The sequence below is a fragment of the Zootoca vivipara genome, chromosome 3 (assembly GCF_965207765.1).
Source record: "Zootoca vivipara chromosome 3, rZooViv2.hap1.1, whole genome shotgun sequence".
Taxonomy (NCBI): Eukaryota; Metazoa; Chordata; class Lepidosauria; order Squamata; family Lacertidae; genus Zootoca; species Zootoca vivipara.
This window is the reverse complement of record NC_142586.1, coordinates 73,230,062-73,246,478: the sequence shown is the minus strand read 5'-3', so window position 1 is coordinate 73,246,478 and position 16,417 is coordinate 73,230,062. Positions and strand designations below refer to the sequence as shown.

The 16,417-nt window shown below is 42.4% G+C and overlaps 1 long non-coding RNA gene across 1 annotated transcript in view; it reads left to right on the top strand.

Annotated features, from left to right (window-relative positions):
* The window catches only part of LOC148686303 (uncharacterized), a 54,632-nt gene extending 39,511 nt beyond the window's left edge, over positions 1–15,121 (top strand). The window contains exon 3 of the long non-coding RNA XR_015949073.1: positions 10,006–15,121. This is a non-coding gene — a long non-coding RNA (uncharacterized LOC148686303). The remainder of the gene's footprint in view (positions 1–10,005) is intronic.
* The last annotated feature ends 1,296 nt before the right edge of the window (positions 15,122–16,417 follow it).

Sequence of the window (16,417 nt, the reverse complement as noted above, 5' to 3'; positions counted from 1 at the left end):
GAAGATTTCTAGCCTTATTTTCTCTGTGACATGCTAATTTACAGGGCGGAAGCATCCATGTGAGTGAGCATCTCTCTCCTTCATTTTGAAGCGATAAGATGGTCTATTATGTGATACGGGTGGTGCTGTGGTCTAAACCACAGAGCCTAGGGCTTGCCGATTGGAAGGTCGGCGGTTCGAATCCCCACAATGGGGTGAGCTCCCATTACTCGGTCCCTGCTCCTGCCCACCTAGCAGTTCGAAAGCACGTCAAGTGCAAGTAGATAAATAGGTACCGCTCTGGCGGGAAGGTAAATGGTATTTCTGTGCGCTACTCTGGTTTCACCAGAAGTGGCTCAGTCATGCTGGCCACATGACCCGGAAAAAACTGTCTATGGACAAACGTCGGCTCCCTCGGCCAGTAAAGCGAGATGAGCACCACAACCCCAGAGTCGTTCGCGACTGGAGTTAACTGTCAGGAGTCCTTTACCTTTTTAATGGTCTATTGACTCTATTCATTTTCTGACAGAGCTGGCCTACCTATGAGGCAGGCTGAGGCAGCTGCCTTGTGCAGTGGAAGCCCACGAGATAGCACTCCTGTGGGCACCTCCACCACTGGCAAGATTTCTGCTTTGCAAGCGCCGCCCCACAACCCAGGTAAGGGAGGCGGCAGTGGCAGGGTGGTGGTGGCAGCAAGATGGCAATTTCCCAGTTTGTGTCAAGTGGCGGTTAAGCAAGCATTGCCTCTGTTTTCTGAATATCTAAAGTGCACCTTTGCCCTGATATAAAATCAGACGAAATCACTTGGATTCTTGCTCACTTTGATTTCGTTCACCATTTATCCGCTGATCAATGCGAACCAATTTGTTCTGAACACAACAGAAGCCATAGCATGGGTAACATAAACTGAAACAAGTTGCTTATTGTTTCACGCTCTGCATCTGACAAATATGCATCTGAACTGCAGTAGCTGATGTAATGATCACGCCAGTGCCCAGCGCATTCCTGCTGATTTAGAGCAGAATTTAAGAGCTCTTTGTTCAAACAGCGGGTCAGAAATTTTGGGCAACTTTACATCAACTACGTCTTCTCCCTGTGCTTCAAAACACCATCTATTAAACTGGAACAGCACTGCTCTTTTGTACAAGCATGCTACAAGAATAAATTCATTAATGCATCTGAAGTGCTCAGAAACATAATGACAGTGATTAGCACCATAGAAAAGTCCCTGAATTAATACACTGATTACTCACAAATATAATTTGGGTTTTCAGAGATGCAAATTTCATTCAATTGTTGTTCTTTTTATTCTGATCTTAGGAAGCTGACTGTTCCCCCATGCCTTTTTTATGTGAAGAAATTGGCTATGCCGTATTAAAAGCAGAATGGAAGTTAATTCTCAGTAAACCCTGGGATTAAATCCTTAGCAATAAACCTAATCATTTTCTTACAAAGCACCCTATATGATATTTCCAATTTGGGAGGTCTTCTATTCTATATTCAGATTTCTAAATAGATATATCTGAGGGAATTATTTTCAGAAATAAATTGAAGTCACAAGGCATAAACTGTTTGAGATACAGTACAGTTAATTATATCTGTTTTGGTGTCTTCCTATTTTTAATGTTCATCTTTAGTCAGAATGGGATCTGGGATATATAGAATTCTGCAAATTGTTATTCCTTTTGGCACGTCATGAAAACCACATTTTCCTTTCATAACCTGCTGGGATGAGTCCAGACAAGTCCATTGAAAACTTCAGATTCGGATTCGATCGAGCAAAGCAGGGCCTAGGAGATAATCCAAAAAGCTAGTTTGCTTTTTTAACTGCATAAATGATCCTTAAAATTGCAGTTGGGTTTAGAATTCAGGTCTTCTGAACGAAAACCTCTTTGAAGTCTTAAGCTTTGCTAGTCTGAGCCACAAAGCCAGATGTAATGATACATAGTATTTTTAGATTTTTGTTGTTGTTGCCTATGCTTTATTGTTTATGTATTTCATTGTAAATGGTAAACCTCTATGGGATCATCTTGTTATGATGGAAGAATGGGATAGAAATATTTTAAATAAATAAATAGCATTATTTTCTAAGGTGCAAAATTTAATTTTCAAGGTTTGTTTTTGTTTTTAAAGAGAGCACATGCCTTGAAATGTCTGAATGGTGGCACAAATGTTTTGCTATTCAAAACCTCTCAATTTTGGTGACTGCAACATATCCATCCTTCAAATTTTGGACTTCTCTGAATCTTGCAGTGACAAGTAATAAACACACAAATGCATATACTGGGATGAAATGTGCAGACAAATGCATATACTAGCAAAAAGGACATGTGGAAATGCATTATATCAGAGACAACTGCTTTTGCAAAAATGAGTATATTTGGGAAAATTACATGCTAACATGTGCACATAAGGAGAAATTTGTGTCAAAATGCTGATGAATTTCCATGATGACCTCTTTTTTTGTTTTTTAAGCAAACTGATGTGGAAATGTGAAGAACTGGACTGAGGGCTGGGGGAAAATGAGAAACTGAAATGGAAATTGATACACTGGCCCATCCTTGATCATGGGCCAGTGTATCAGTACAAGAATACTTGGCTAGTTTAGATGTATTCAAGTCTCCAGGGCCAGATGAACTACATCCAAGAGTATTAAAAGAACTGGCAGAGGTGCTTTCAGAACCACTGGCAATAATCTTTGAAAATTCCTGGAGAACAGGCGAAGTTCCAGCAGACTGGAGGAGGGCAAATGTTGTCCCTATTTTCAAAAAGGGGGAAAGAGAGGGCCCAAACAATTACCGCCCAGTCAGCCTGACATCAATACCAGGAAAGATTCTAGAGCAGATCATTAAGCAAACAGTCTGTGAGCACCTAGAAAGAAACTCTGTGATCACTAAAAGTCAGCATGGGTTTCTGAAAAATAAGTCATGTCAGACTAATCTGATCTCATTTTTTGACAGAATTACAAGCCTGGTAGATGAAGGGAACGCTGTGGATGTAGCCTATCTTGATTTCAGCAAGGCCTTTGACAAGGTGCCCCATGATATTCTTGTAAAGAAGCTGGTAAAATGTGGGCTAGACAATGCTACCATTCAGTGGATTTGTAACTGGCTTACTGACCGAACCCAAAGGGTGCTCATCAATGGCTCCTCCTCATCCTGGAGAGTAGTGACTAGTGGGGTGCCACAGGGTTCTGTCTTGGGCCCAGTCTTATTCAACATCTTTATCAATGACTTGGATGATGGGCTTGAGGGCATCCTGAGCAAGTTTGCAGACGACACCAAATTGGGAGCGGTGGCTAATACCCCAGAGGACAGGATCACACTTCAAAATGACCTTAACAGATTAGACAACTGGGCCAAAGCAAACAAGATGAATTTTAACAAGGAGAAATGTAAGGTACTACACTTGGGCAAAAAAAATGAAAGGCACAAATACAGGATGGGTGACACCTGGCTTGAGAGCAGTACATGTGAAAAGGATCTAGGAGTCTTGGTAGACCACAAACTTGACATGAGTCAACAATGTGATGCAGCAGCTAAAAAAGCCAATGCAATTCTGGGCTGCATCAATAGGAGTATAGCATCTAGATCAAGGGAAGTAATAGTACCACTGTATTCTGCTCTGGTCAGACCTCACCTGGAGTACTGTGTCCAGTTCTGGGCACCACAGTTCAAGAATGATACTGACAAGCTGGAACGTGTCAAGAAGAGGGCAACCAAAATGGTCAAAGGCCTGGAAACGATGCCTTATGAGGAACAGCTTAGGGAGCTGGGTATGTTTAGCCTGGAGAAGAGAAGGTTAAGGGGTGATATGATAGCCATGTTCAAATACCGTGTTTCTCATATTATAAGACACGTCTTATATTTATTTTTTCCTCAAAAAAAAACACTATGGCTTATTTTCAAGGGATGTCTTATTTTTTTCCTCCTCCTCCTGCCGCGGCCGGCATTGCTGCTGCGCCTATCACTATGTCTTATTTTCAGGGTATGGCTTATATTCCTTGAATGCTTAAAAATCCTGCTATGGCTTATTTTATGGGTATGTCTTAAAATATGAGAAACAGGGTATATGAAAGGATGTCATATGGAGGAGGGAGAAAGATTGTTTTCTGCTGCTCCAGAGAAGCGGACACGGAGCAATGGATTCAAACTACAAGAAAGAAAATTCCACCTAAACATTAGGAAGAACTTCCTGACAGTAAGAGCTGTTCGGCAGTGGAATTTGCTACCAAGGAGTGTGGTGGAGTCTCCTTCTTTGGAGGTCTTTAAGCAGAGGCTTGACAGGCATATGTCAAGAATGCTTTGATGGTGTTTCCTGCTTGGCAGGGGGTTGGACTGGATGGCCCTGGTGGTCTCTTCCAACTCTATGATTCTATGAGCAATAAAAAGTGGTGTAACAGTAATAGTAGACACAGACTACGAATCTGTGACTTTGTTGATGGTGAGTTCTGCAGTTCCTGATTTTCAAAAGTACATGAGCATGAACTATGCCACTTTATACATATTTTTTGTCGACCACAAGCTCATCTGAACCTAGCTAGAGAATGTGGACAGGTCATTTATAAAGTCTGTTGGCTGTAGTAGCTCTTGTGCTATGACCTAAGGCAAAATTTGCAAGCATGCTTGTAAAAAAAGTGGTGGCAGTCTAAACAAAAGGTGGCGTGGGTGTCATTTCCAGGTTTCACCTTGATCCATGTAAAGTTGATGAGAAATGGATTTTACCAGAAGCAAAACCTGGAGTTATACAAATATAAGCTCTTTAATGTGACAGCAGTGCCCAAATGGAAGATAGTGTACAATGCAGCAAATGTGATGCTCTGTTGAGATATTATTATTGCTGCTGCTGTGTTACTACATATATTATTGTGGTTTACATATATTATTCTAAACCACATTGAGGTTTGTTTTGAAGTGAAATATTGATTCATAATAAAGAAATGCATTTATCCCTCCTACCTGTACACAGTTGACAATGAATAGCCTACACTGCCTGATTCATATTAAGAGGGCGGATCGTGGCATTGCTTCATTTTACCAGCATGAAACAGAATGCATCTAAGGATGGAGACAAACAATAGCTTTTAAGAGAGTTGAAGGCATTGCAATAGAGCAGGGTTTCCTTGCTTCTTTGATCTGATGGTTTGGCCCAGTAGCTTTTTCAGGTTTTTGAAGCACTATGAAACCCAGCACTATGAAACCAGACACACCATAGGGAATATTGCTTCTAACATACCCGTATGAATGTATATGTGAATGGGAGGCACTATCCCTTAGGGAGTACTGTTCTCCACTTGGTTTGGCTGGTGTCAAGTAATGGATGCAATGGACTTCCCTTCCTCCCTCTTATTTTTATCCTGGCTCTTCCAAGTTCCAGGTGGCTCACATCTATAAAGCACCATACGTAAAATATCATCACCAGGAACCCAATGCAGCCTTTGCCAGGTTTGGAGTGTGTGTTTCTGAAAATGGGGTGCTCTGGACAGGATAGGCATTGTGTTGGTGTACTACCTGCCTCTAGGCTGGTGAGGGATGTAACCTGAGGAGAACTGGTGTGGCCTAGCGAGGAGGCATATTCTAGGCAGGGAGAGTCTCATGGGCTGGATAGGAGCCTGGGCTGAGCTTCCCCATGCCTAAGGTAAGAGGGAAAGTGATGCTGATGCGATAAAGAACCGAGCTGTCTTAGGGGAGGTCTACACTACACATTTAAAGCACCTTCCACTTGATTTCCCCCAAAGAATCCTGGGAACTGCAGTTTCATCATCACAGAGTAACATTCCTAGGACCTCAACAAACTACAGTTCCCAGGATTCTTTGGAGGAAGTCATGTGTTTTAAATGAATGATGGGTGTGCTTTACATGCATAGTGTGGATCTGTCCTGGAAAACCACCGCAGGGAAAAGAAGTTAAGGTTTTAAATGGCTACATCCAGAGTCCCTCTTCAGCTTTTCCCCAGACAGAGAGCATTCCCAATCCACGAACACATGAGTGGACTTGTCCACTTTCGAAGCAGTGTGGTGGGTCTTCTATAAATACAAAACAGGACCAACAACTTCTAGAACCAGTTCAAAGTGTCTCTGCTGTAAATGTTACAAAACAGAGACTATCTGCAATGTGTTTTGAGACCTGCTGATTTCTGAGACTGAGCAGTGAACTAATTCACCTCCCCCCCCCCCCGCCCCAGCCTGTCTTTGCCCAGAGGGTGAAAAATTACATAAAGGCTGTGTCATTGTACTTGTTAGAGCAGTGGGGAAACAGTATGAAACAAAAGATAAAACCAGGTCTCCTTTCTGTCGCCTCATGTGATGGATGAGTCAGGAGCCTTGGTCAACATGACGTGCAAAAGGAGAAACAGTGGGATGGGTCAAAACACAGAGGAGGTGGTGATAAAATGACATGCACAAACGGTACTTGATGGAGGAGGGGGGCAATGGTAGAGGCAACATACAGCTTGCCTGTGAGCCACACAATTAAGTGAAACCGTTTTTTAAAAAGAAACATCTGGAAATTGAGTTGCCTGAGATATCACTTCTAAGGTTTTCCTAACCTTTTCTAAAGTCCCCCCCCCCAGCTCAACATTCAAGTACACCCACCAAAATCAACGGAACAAACTAAAGGACGTCTGTTTTGTGTGCAGCATTTTCTGTTTGTGTATGTTTTCCCCTCTGGCTGAGCGTGTTTTGGATTATGGTCTAATCCTATAACTGCCTGACTGCCTCAGTTTTTCAAACCTTCAAATGAATAGCTGATTGCTCGCCTGGCATATGCTTCTGTCACATGCAGCCAAACGAAGGAAGCAAACAGGAACTTTGAATTCCATCACAGTCACACAGAGGCGTACCTAGACTCCCTCGTGCCCTTGGCTAGGAGCAGAAGAGGAGTGACCCAAGGAGTCGGGCGGATGGCCTCCTAGCCACTCAAAGCCAGAGTGGAGAGGCCCGATTTTTGCACACACACCCTGGGCCTGCGTCCTTGGTGGTGGCCAACCCCTAGGTGCACCCCTGCATACACAGAAATGGGACCTTGTTCTGTAGCACCTTGCTTCCTAGGATTGCAAATGGCTAGAAAATCAGTGTGGGTTGTTTGTCTCCAGTATCCAAGTATGTATGTGAGAGGCACTGTTTGTAACAGGCCTGCACGACGGATGACTTCCCAAGCCCAAGATGCCATGCCCAGTAGCTTCTGAAGTTCTTGTCACCCTTTCTTTTTAGCACTTCTAGGGGGAGGGGGAGGGAAGAGTATTGTTGTACCCTTTGTCCAGCGGGTGTGGGTTGCACTTAACTTGGTGGGCTACAAATTCTACAGGCTTAGTGAGCCGCAAGTTGTGCACTGCATGAATTGTGCATGAACATATTGTGATTTTTGCAGCTAAGATCTTCCCAGGAAACCAGGACATTGCAAGCTACATGTATATACCGGTGTATATATATGTTGTTGTTGTTTAGTCGTGTCCGACTCTTCGTGACCCCATGGACCATAGCACGCCAGGCACTCCTGTCTTGCACTGCCTCCCGCAGTTTGGTCAAACTCATGTTCGTAGCTTCGAGAACACTGTCCAACCATCTCGTCCTCTGTTGTCCCCTTCTCCTAGTGCCCTCAATCTTTCCCAACATCAGGGTCTTTTCCAAGGATTCTTCTCTTCTCATGAGGTGGCCAAAGTATTGGAGCCTCAGCTTCACGATCTGTCCTTCCAGTGAGCACTCAGGGCTGATTTCCTTCAGAATGGATAGGTTTGATCTTCTAGCAGTCCATGGGACTCTCAAGAGTCTCCTCCAGCACCATAATTCAAAAGCATCAATTCTTTGGCGATCAGCCTTCTTTATGGCCCAGCTCTCACTTCCATACATCACTACTGGGAAAACCATAGCTTTAACTATACGGACCTTTGTCGGCAAGGTGATGCCTCTGCTTTTTAAGATGCTGTCTAGGTTTGTCATTGCTTTTCTCCCAAGAAGCAGGTGTCTTTTAATTTCGTGACTGCTGTCACCATCTGCAGTGATCAAGGAGCCCAAGAAAGTAAAATCTCTCACTGCCTCCATTTCTTCCCCTTCTATTTGCCAGGAGGTGATGGGACCAGTGGCCATGATCTTGTTTTTTTTTTTTATGTTGAGCTTCAGACCATATTTTGCGCTCTTGTATATGTACACATACGTATACGTATACGTACACGTATACACACACACACAGAGAGAGAGAGAGAGAGAGAGAGAGAGAGAGAGAGAGAGAAGTTTAGGAGAAAATTAAGCCTCCTTAAAGAGTTAAGCTTCATTCTCAGCAAAGCAAACAGTGGATTAGCAGTATTATATTTCACATTTGCTGAAATGCAGCCAGTCTAGCATGCTTTAACACAATGTGAATCCTGTTGAAAGTACAGAGGAATTTTAGGCAGCTTTCTAATATGCTTTGCTTGTGTGAGAACTGGCCAGGAAACAAGCTTGAAAGTTTTCATTGTTATAAGAAGAGGCATGAGGGATGCAAGGATTGTGAGTTTTAAAATACTACCTTAAAGCTACAATCCTGTACATACTTAACCGAGAGTAAGTGCCATTGAACTCAATAAGGGTAACATCTGAGTGCACTTCAGACTGCATTTAAAGGCAAATTTACCCAATGCACAATTTCCAAAATAAGATGAAACCGAAACACAGCCATCTTTTGAAATGCACACTTGTCTGAATTTTGGAATGCAATAATGTGTACAAAAATGCATATACTTGTGTAAAGTGTGCATATAAATGTGTATGTGTCTATGTATGTAGAAGGAAGGAAATACAAGAGGAAAAATTCTTTGAAAAAATGTGTATATTATGAGAAATTTGCAGGAGCATACGTGAATTTGCACAACTTCTTTATATATACAGTATATAAAACTAATGTGGAAATGTGGAGAACCAAAAATGAGATTGGGAAAATGAGCAACTGAGAGAAACCAACACCGGCAGATTCACCCATCCATGCTTCTGAGTAACTAAAGCCACACTACATAGCCTGATTCTCTCTGGTGTGGTGCAGCATTATCCATGACTATAGAAAATAGCCACTGCCATGTGGAGAATTTTGATTTGATAGGTCATGGGTGCTCCAAGGGCATTCACTAGCAAATAAAAACACACCAGGAATGTTCCCCAACAAAGAGCTAAAAGGCAGAGGAGGACAGCTTTTGTGTGATTAAGTAATATTTTGGGAAACGTGTAAACGCAGTGGTTGGTGGTGGAGCATGGGAAGCTCCACCTGCCCTGCTGGGGTTTGGTGCTTGATGGAGAAGGGGCAGCACTTATCAGACCCTGGCTCACCCTGGTCCCTGCTGGCTGAGCTAAGGAAGATGTTGTCTCAGCAACACACCAGCTTTGTGTGGCCTTTCTTTCCAGTGGCTCCACAGGTATCTGCAAGCCATAAGGGGCCCATAACTGATTCTGCCGTCACATGTCCCTGAGTGGCTATGGAGCAGGGCACATTAGGAAGGGGCCAAGGAGACTGGTGAAACTTCTCTAATAGGAGGAGTACTTGTACTTCCTGGTTGTCATGGTGACCGCTGGCTCCAGGCCCCGTAGCCCATTGAGTTTCCCCACTCCTTCATACTCTCAAACACACAGCTGCTTGATTTACCTTGCAGGCCAGATTATTTCCTTTGACCTAACTAGGGAGGGCAGGCATCTTTACTTCATGGCGTTCTTCTTAAGTTGTCACTACCACTCCCTTGTGTTTTCTAAATAAGCTTTCTCAAAGAGAAAGAGGCAGCCTCAGAGCCAGGGCACATGTGAAGAGTGAGCAAACCCCAAAGTCAGAAGATGATGGCAGAGCCACATCTTCAGGCTAGGATGGTACTGAAGGAGGTGTTAAGGGGGCTTGCCTGAGTGGGGGGAACATTGGGACTTGACAGGAACATACCCGCTCATCTTTCCTAGAATATACCGTACTTCCCATGTTTATAATGTAATTTCAAATTTGCTTTCTTTTCCAAAGTCTCATTTCTGTGTGCTTAGTAAAGTGGTATGGAAAACAACTCTTGCATTTCTGTTTCCATTAGGTGTGTGCATAGAGAGAATATGCAGACCCGGCCCACACATGAAGTGGGGTGAAGCAGCTGCCTCAGGCAGCAGAGGTTCCCGAGATGGAGCCCCTGTGGGTGCCCACCCCACTCCACCGCAACCACCACTGGCAGAGAAGCAGCACCTGCTCTGGCATGCAAAGTCTTGTTAGATTTTGGTGAGAACTGTTGTGGTGGGCGGCACAGCAGTGGCAAACCAGGGCAGCACTTCTCGTTTGGCCTCAAGTAGTGAAACAGGATGCATTGCCCCTGAATATATGAGTGTCCCTTAAGTCCTATCATTCTCTGTCACCCATTCTGCTGCCCCTAGTGGCATTCACAACAAGTCACAAGCCATCGCCAGCAAATTGACTGCCTCAGCTTGTTTCGTAGTAGGGCCAACACAGAATGCCAAGCTGATACTCTGCTTGCTCACATTCTCGTTGAAAAGGCCGTTTCTGCTGGGTCCCTTTCTCAAAGGTGGTGGGGAAATTACAATCCGGGTTCATCCAGTTCATTAGCTGCAGGCAGTATTATGGGTGGTGGTGTGCAATTATTTATGCTACAGTGTTCGGAGATCTCAGATACCACATCTGGATCGGGAGGGGGTGACAGCTGAACTTTAAAACGATTTCCTTCCCCAGCATAATTAAGTTGGTGTGGCTGCACAGCTCATCTTAGCAAATCTGAAAGGCTGGAAAATGTCAGCATGGCAAGTGTACAGATTATCGTTGTATGTTCTCTAATCTTATATTGATAAGTACCCTCTAGTGGTTTCCTGCTGGTAAACCAGAGAGGCAGTGGTTAGTCAACAGGGGGAAATTAGATCAAACTTTGCTTCTGCAATTAATATAAAGGCACACTTATTTGAAGGATATTGCTAATTAAAACAAGCAGTGCTTTCCCCATTTCATGGGCTCTGGAAATGGGTTTCATGGAATGCACAGTAAAGTCTACTTCATGGGAGTTAGTGGTGATTGAGGTAAGCCACTGTGGTAAACTCCATCACAAGGCATCTGTTTTATGTATTCAGGTGAAGACTTCTTCACTATACATACAGATAAAACTGAGGATTTTTTAAATGCAATTTAAATGCATGTGGTTTTCTGTAGATTTTTAAAGCAGCCCTCTTCCTTTCCTGTATACCATCTCTCCACTACACATCTATAGATTAAAGTCCCCCCCCCGCAATGCTCCAAATGTACTCAGAATTGCTGTCCCGACCCCTATCTTCTACTCCCCCCCCATTCATCCAGCAGTTCCTGGGCTGTGGTTGCAGCAGCTCTGGTGGTGGTGGTGGCAGAGATGAAGAATGAACTTTCTTTTCCTCACTTCCTCTCCGGCACCAGGAATAGGGCTGAGGAGGGTGGGGGAAGGAAGAGGAGAAGGGAGAAAAGAAGAGGGATAGAGGATTCCCAGCTACTGTTGACACTGTAACAGATAGCACAAGCGGCAGCTACGTCAGCAGGTGGGAGCAGGATGGAAGAACAGTCCATCCCTCCTTTCTCTGCTCCTGCGTAGTGCTTCTCTGGCATGGATTGCAATCTGAGCCAGAGAAGAACTACGGGTGGGACTGGGTCCAAATCAAGAGCAGAGGTGTAGATTAGAGGGTCTTCTCGGTAGTGGCACCGCCCTGTGGAACGCCCTCCCATCAGATGTCAAAGAGAGAGAGAAACAGCTACCATATTTTTAGAAGACATCTGAAGGCAGCCCTGTTTAGGGATGCTTTTAATGTTTAATCGATTATTTTCTTTTCTTTTTCTGTTGGAAGCTGCCCAGAGTGGCTGGGGAAACCCAGCCAGATGGGCGGGGTATAAATTATTATTATTATTATTATTATTATTATTATTATTATTATTATTATGCACAAACCAAAGCCATAATCTGAACCTGGTTACCATTACACTCAGCAACATTAGTAGCAGACATATTTGTTAGGGCTCCTAGTTGAAACTGAATCTATTTGGAATGTTTAGCAGGTACAGATCCTTGTGGCTGGAAAGGATTCAGTATCAAGTGGAGGAAAGCAAATAGAATGACCACTGGTCACAGGCCTTAAAAAAAATCCAGACTGTCAGATTACAATAAATATGCTATTTATGAATGCTGTCCCAGCACATTCATCTCTTGTGATTTCTCAGAGCAGCTAATATAGTACAGTGACAGGATTAATTCTGTTCATTCTGATACTGGGCACCTTTTCTACTGCATCCATAGCTTTGACTTCTTCTTTAAAGGGGTAAATATGTAGCAATTCATTCCAAGACTTCCGTTTGAACCTTACTTATAAGGAAAGAACTCCCATTTCGTTCAGGCTTCCTTCTGAGTAAACATGTTTGTGTTATTGGTTTAAAAGTCTTTAATCATCATAGCTTGAGGAGTTATGAACTGGGAAGAAAATGGCATTTGGTTTGGTTGAAGGATCACCCATGGAGACTAGCACATGCGCCAACACCAGAATCTAAATATTAACAGGAAGGAACTAGGCGAAGGGCATGTCAGGAGGTAACAAAAGTCCACTGGAATTGTATGAAAGCCTGGAAGTGCAAGTGTGTGTGTATAGGATTATTGTCTAGGGCTGAAGCCCTGTGTTCACTTACCTGGGAGTAAGCCCCTTTTAATTTAAGGGGATTAACATCAAGTAGACAAATGTAGCACTGCATTGTTAGTGATCCAAATGAAAGCCAGGCCTAGAGAGAAAGGGCAGAGAAGGGAAATTTTAGGGGGAAGGGTTAGCATGTCTATAAGGGATACAATATGCACTGTTTCAAATTAATATAGCTGGCATTTCCATGGTCTTAGACAGTGCTTTTTTCTGGGGGGACGCAGGGGTAGGCATACCCCTAAACTTTTTGTGAATCTTTGTCCTTTTGTCCTTTTACTGTACTTGTTTTCCTCGATTTGAACTATAAAATGATGATTTTTGTGAGTCAAAATGAGAGTAGCCCCAAACATTTTTCTTTAAGAAAAAAAAGCAGTGGTCTTAGGCAATAGTATTTCCTGGCAAGGTTGCTGAAGTATAAATCTGCAGCAAACAGACCCTGGATCTGAAACACTCCTGATCTCTTAATAATACAGGTTGGTTTCAGTCCAAGAATTGCTTGCAAAAGGTCAAGAATTCCGCACAGCATTTAGCACAGCAGGGGGGTCCCATCAAAATGAGCTCACATGTAATAGTAGCCAATAATGCAATAAATATTTCAGCATTACTGAAATGTGATAGGTAAGAGAGAAAAATCAATGGCTAAGAAGGGCGACCTGTAAATGTTCATATTTTTAAAAAGGACCAGAGATTTCATGTCCAGAAATAACCACAGCAGCAAGTATTCACAGAGGACCCCTAGTGGTGGAGAACCATAACAGGTTATTTCTTAAGACTATGTACATTATGTAAACTGCACAATGAAATTGCCTGTAATGCAAATTCTTGTACAGTATAATGATTTTACAGAGATTGGGGTTTGATGGTGCTGGAGAAAATATGCTAATGAAAGAATCAGAAAGTTCTAAATACATGTGAAATAAAATCATTTGTGTCCTCAATTTTGTTTCAAACTACAGTACTGCAAGCAGAGGGATTATCCGGGGAATAGCATTTTTTGCTCGTTCCCTTAATACACTTGTCAGTTATTTCTAGGAACAACAGTGACAAGCTATGAAGAAAAGGCTTCAAACACAGCCAGAATGCTTTGTAGGCGTAATGTGGGACTCTGGATACTGGAGATAGCACGACAAGAAGAAATATAGGTGTACCTTCAATTATTCAGCATGAAGAGTCTTTAAAAGGCAGAAGTAATATAGATTCCACCTGCCCGCCTTTAAGGAAAATTCACATCCATCTACCAAGCAAAAGGGATGTTTATATAGTACACCAGTAATGATTTAATTCTTCAGTTGCTAATTCTAACATAGCCAAAAACCATCTATGTACAAGAGGTAGGTGCCAACAGACTTGGGGGAACCTCAAGGTTTGCAGAAGCAGAAAAGTACATTAGAAAGGCCCAAGGAAGACCCCCTCCCAGTCTAATGAGGGTAGAGCGTGCTGAGTGGGCATTGAATACTGAGTGTCTGTTGAAGGGATGCTGGTTAAAAAATGGGTATGTTTTTTTGTGTAATTTATACCGTGCTCTTCGTCCCAAAGGAGCCCAGGATGGCAGGGTAAGTAACAGAATGTCCTCGAAGAGGCCATGACTCACTGGTTGGCTGGAGCACTCAATGGGAGCATTCCACACTGCAACAAGTGCAGGTCCCACTTAGAAACATAGCATTGTAGAGTTTGAAGGGACCCTGAGGGTCATTTAGTCCAGCCCCTTGCAATGCAGGAATCTCAATTAAAGCATGCATGGCAGCCTAAAAACCTCCAATGGAGAGTCCACTACCTTCCAAGGGAGTCCTGATGTTTAGTTGTAATCTCCTTTCTTGTAACTTGAATCCATTGGTTCAGGTCCTGCCCTCCAGATCAGGAGAAAACAAGCTTGTGATGGCCCTTGTGATGTTTGAAGATGACTATCAAATCTTGTTTCCTTTTGTTTTAAAAGCAGGTGTTTCACCTTTATACTGCAGCTGTGTTTTCAATGCAGCTCTCAAAATATTTACTAAAACAATTCAGATACACTAAAACTATGTGTGGCCCACCCAATGCAAAACGAGTGAGAGCTGATCAATGTTGATAATGTGCTAGTCAACACCACACTATTACTTGTTTAAAAAAACAACAACTATTCATATACTGTTTAATACTGTAGTATCTATGTGGCACTAATAAAACCAGCCATTCAGTGCCATAGCATATTACATTGTGCCTATATGTGCAGTGTATATATTTCTCCAATATATGCACCATGTACAAATTCTCCACAAACCTTTGTATCATAGATGGATATATGAGTCTACCCTGAAAGAGTGCACATTCAACAGAATGCCACCTTCATTTAATCAATTAAAATACTCATTTATAATTACATTTATAAAAATCAATAAATAAACACAGGATTCTTTTTATATATGGAGAGAGAGGGAGGGGCAGCTATCTATACACTGGGCAATGTTGTATACAATTTGAAACAAAGATTGCCTAGGAAAAAATTAATGTATTTGATTAAACAGTTGAGGAATGCAATCAGGTTGTGTGTGATGTTTAACTTATTTACCGTAAAACATTTCTAAGCCACTCTTCATCAAAGCAGATGCCATTGTCTTCAGCAATATAGGCAACAAATTCATTAAAATCTAACGCAACACAAAAACATGAACATTAGCAGCTGGGGTAAAAACAACAACAACCCAACAGCAGATATATATTAAGGTTAAAATGTAAACTTGATTGGTTGAGTATTTTAGAACACCCTTGAGCATGTGGCATTTTCGTTGTGTCTGCCTGCTCTGTTTCAATAAGGTTAGCAGTAAAAGTGAAATTTACAAGACAAGTGAATTCTTGTAAATGTCAATCTGTTGCTTGTTTCCAGGCCATGTGAAAACTAGGGTAACTAAATGGTTAATCTCCATACCTTCCTAGTGAGCAACTGAAACTTTGAGGGGCAGACTATGCACTACCCGAAAATGTATGTAATGAAGGCCTGATTAGTTTTGTAGCCTAATGAAAACAGCCTCAGGAGATTGTGTTTTTGAGCAGAGGAGCACTTTGCCTGTGTGTAACCTTTTCCCTGCCAAGTATTCCCCCCCCCTCCCAGCTTCTCTTCCTCCGCTTCCAGGTGCGTATTTGTGAAAAAGGGTATCTCAAATTCCTGGGGTGTTTGTGTGATTTTAAACTAAAAATCATCATGGGGAGGGGTTAAGCATCTATTCCCTCTACCATTCTTTTGCTCAAAATTGCAGACTTAAAAATAAATCACATTTATAGACTGCTTTACTATCTCAAAGAGGCTTACATACACAATAAGTACAAAAAACCACTTCAATTGATTTGCACAACAAAATACATGAACAATATCCATATCCATAAACTTAGTATAAATTTGATAAAATCAGAGAGCCCTACAAGGCAGGATAATATATTGGGGCTGCTTTTCTGTTGCAAAAGCTCTGGGATTTGTAGCACCTACTTTATCCCTGAGTTCATTACTGTCACGTCACAGTTATGATTAAAAGAGTTGGAGGCAGTAGCACTTTTATTAAATTGAATGATATCTTGTCTACTGTAATGTCTGGACTGTTGCAATTGCCCATCTCTAGACATGAATTCTGTGTCAACTTTAGGAGGATCAAGACCATGTATTCCTGTGAGGGGGCCTCTCAAATTCCTTTTGTCCAAGGGGGCTGAAGAAAGAAAACAACACCTTCTCCTATCACTATACTTTACTAATGGGAAACACACCAAAAGATTCAAATAAATATCCTTCCAGAGCATACTGAAGTCATAACTTCTTTCCTCTGGAGTATACCTGTTTGAATT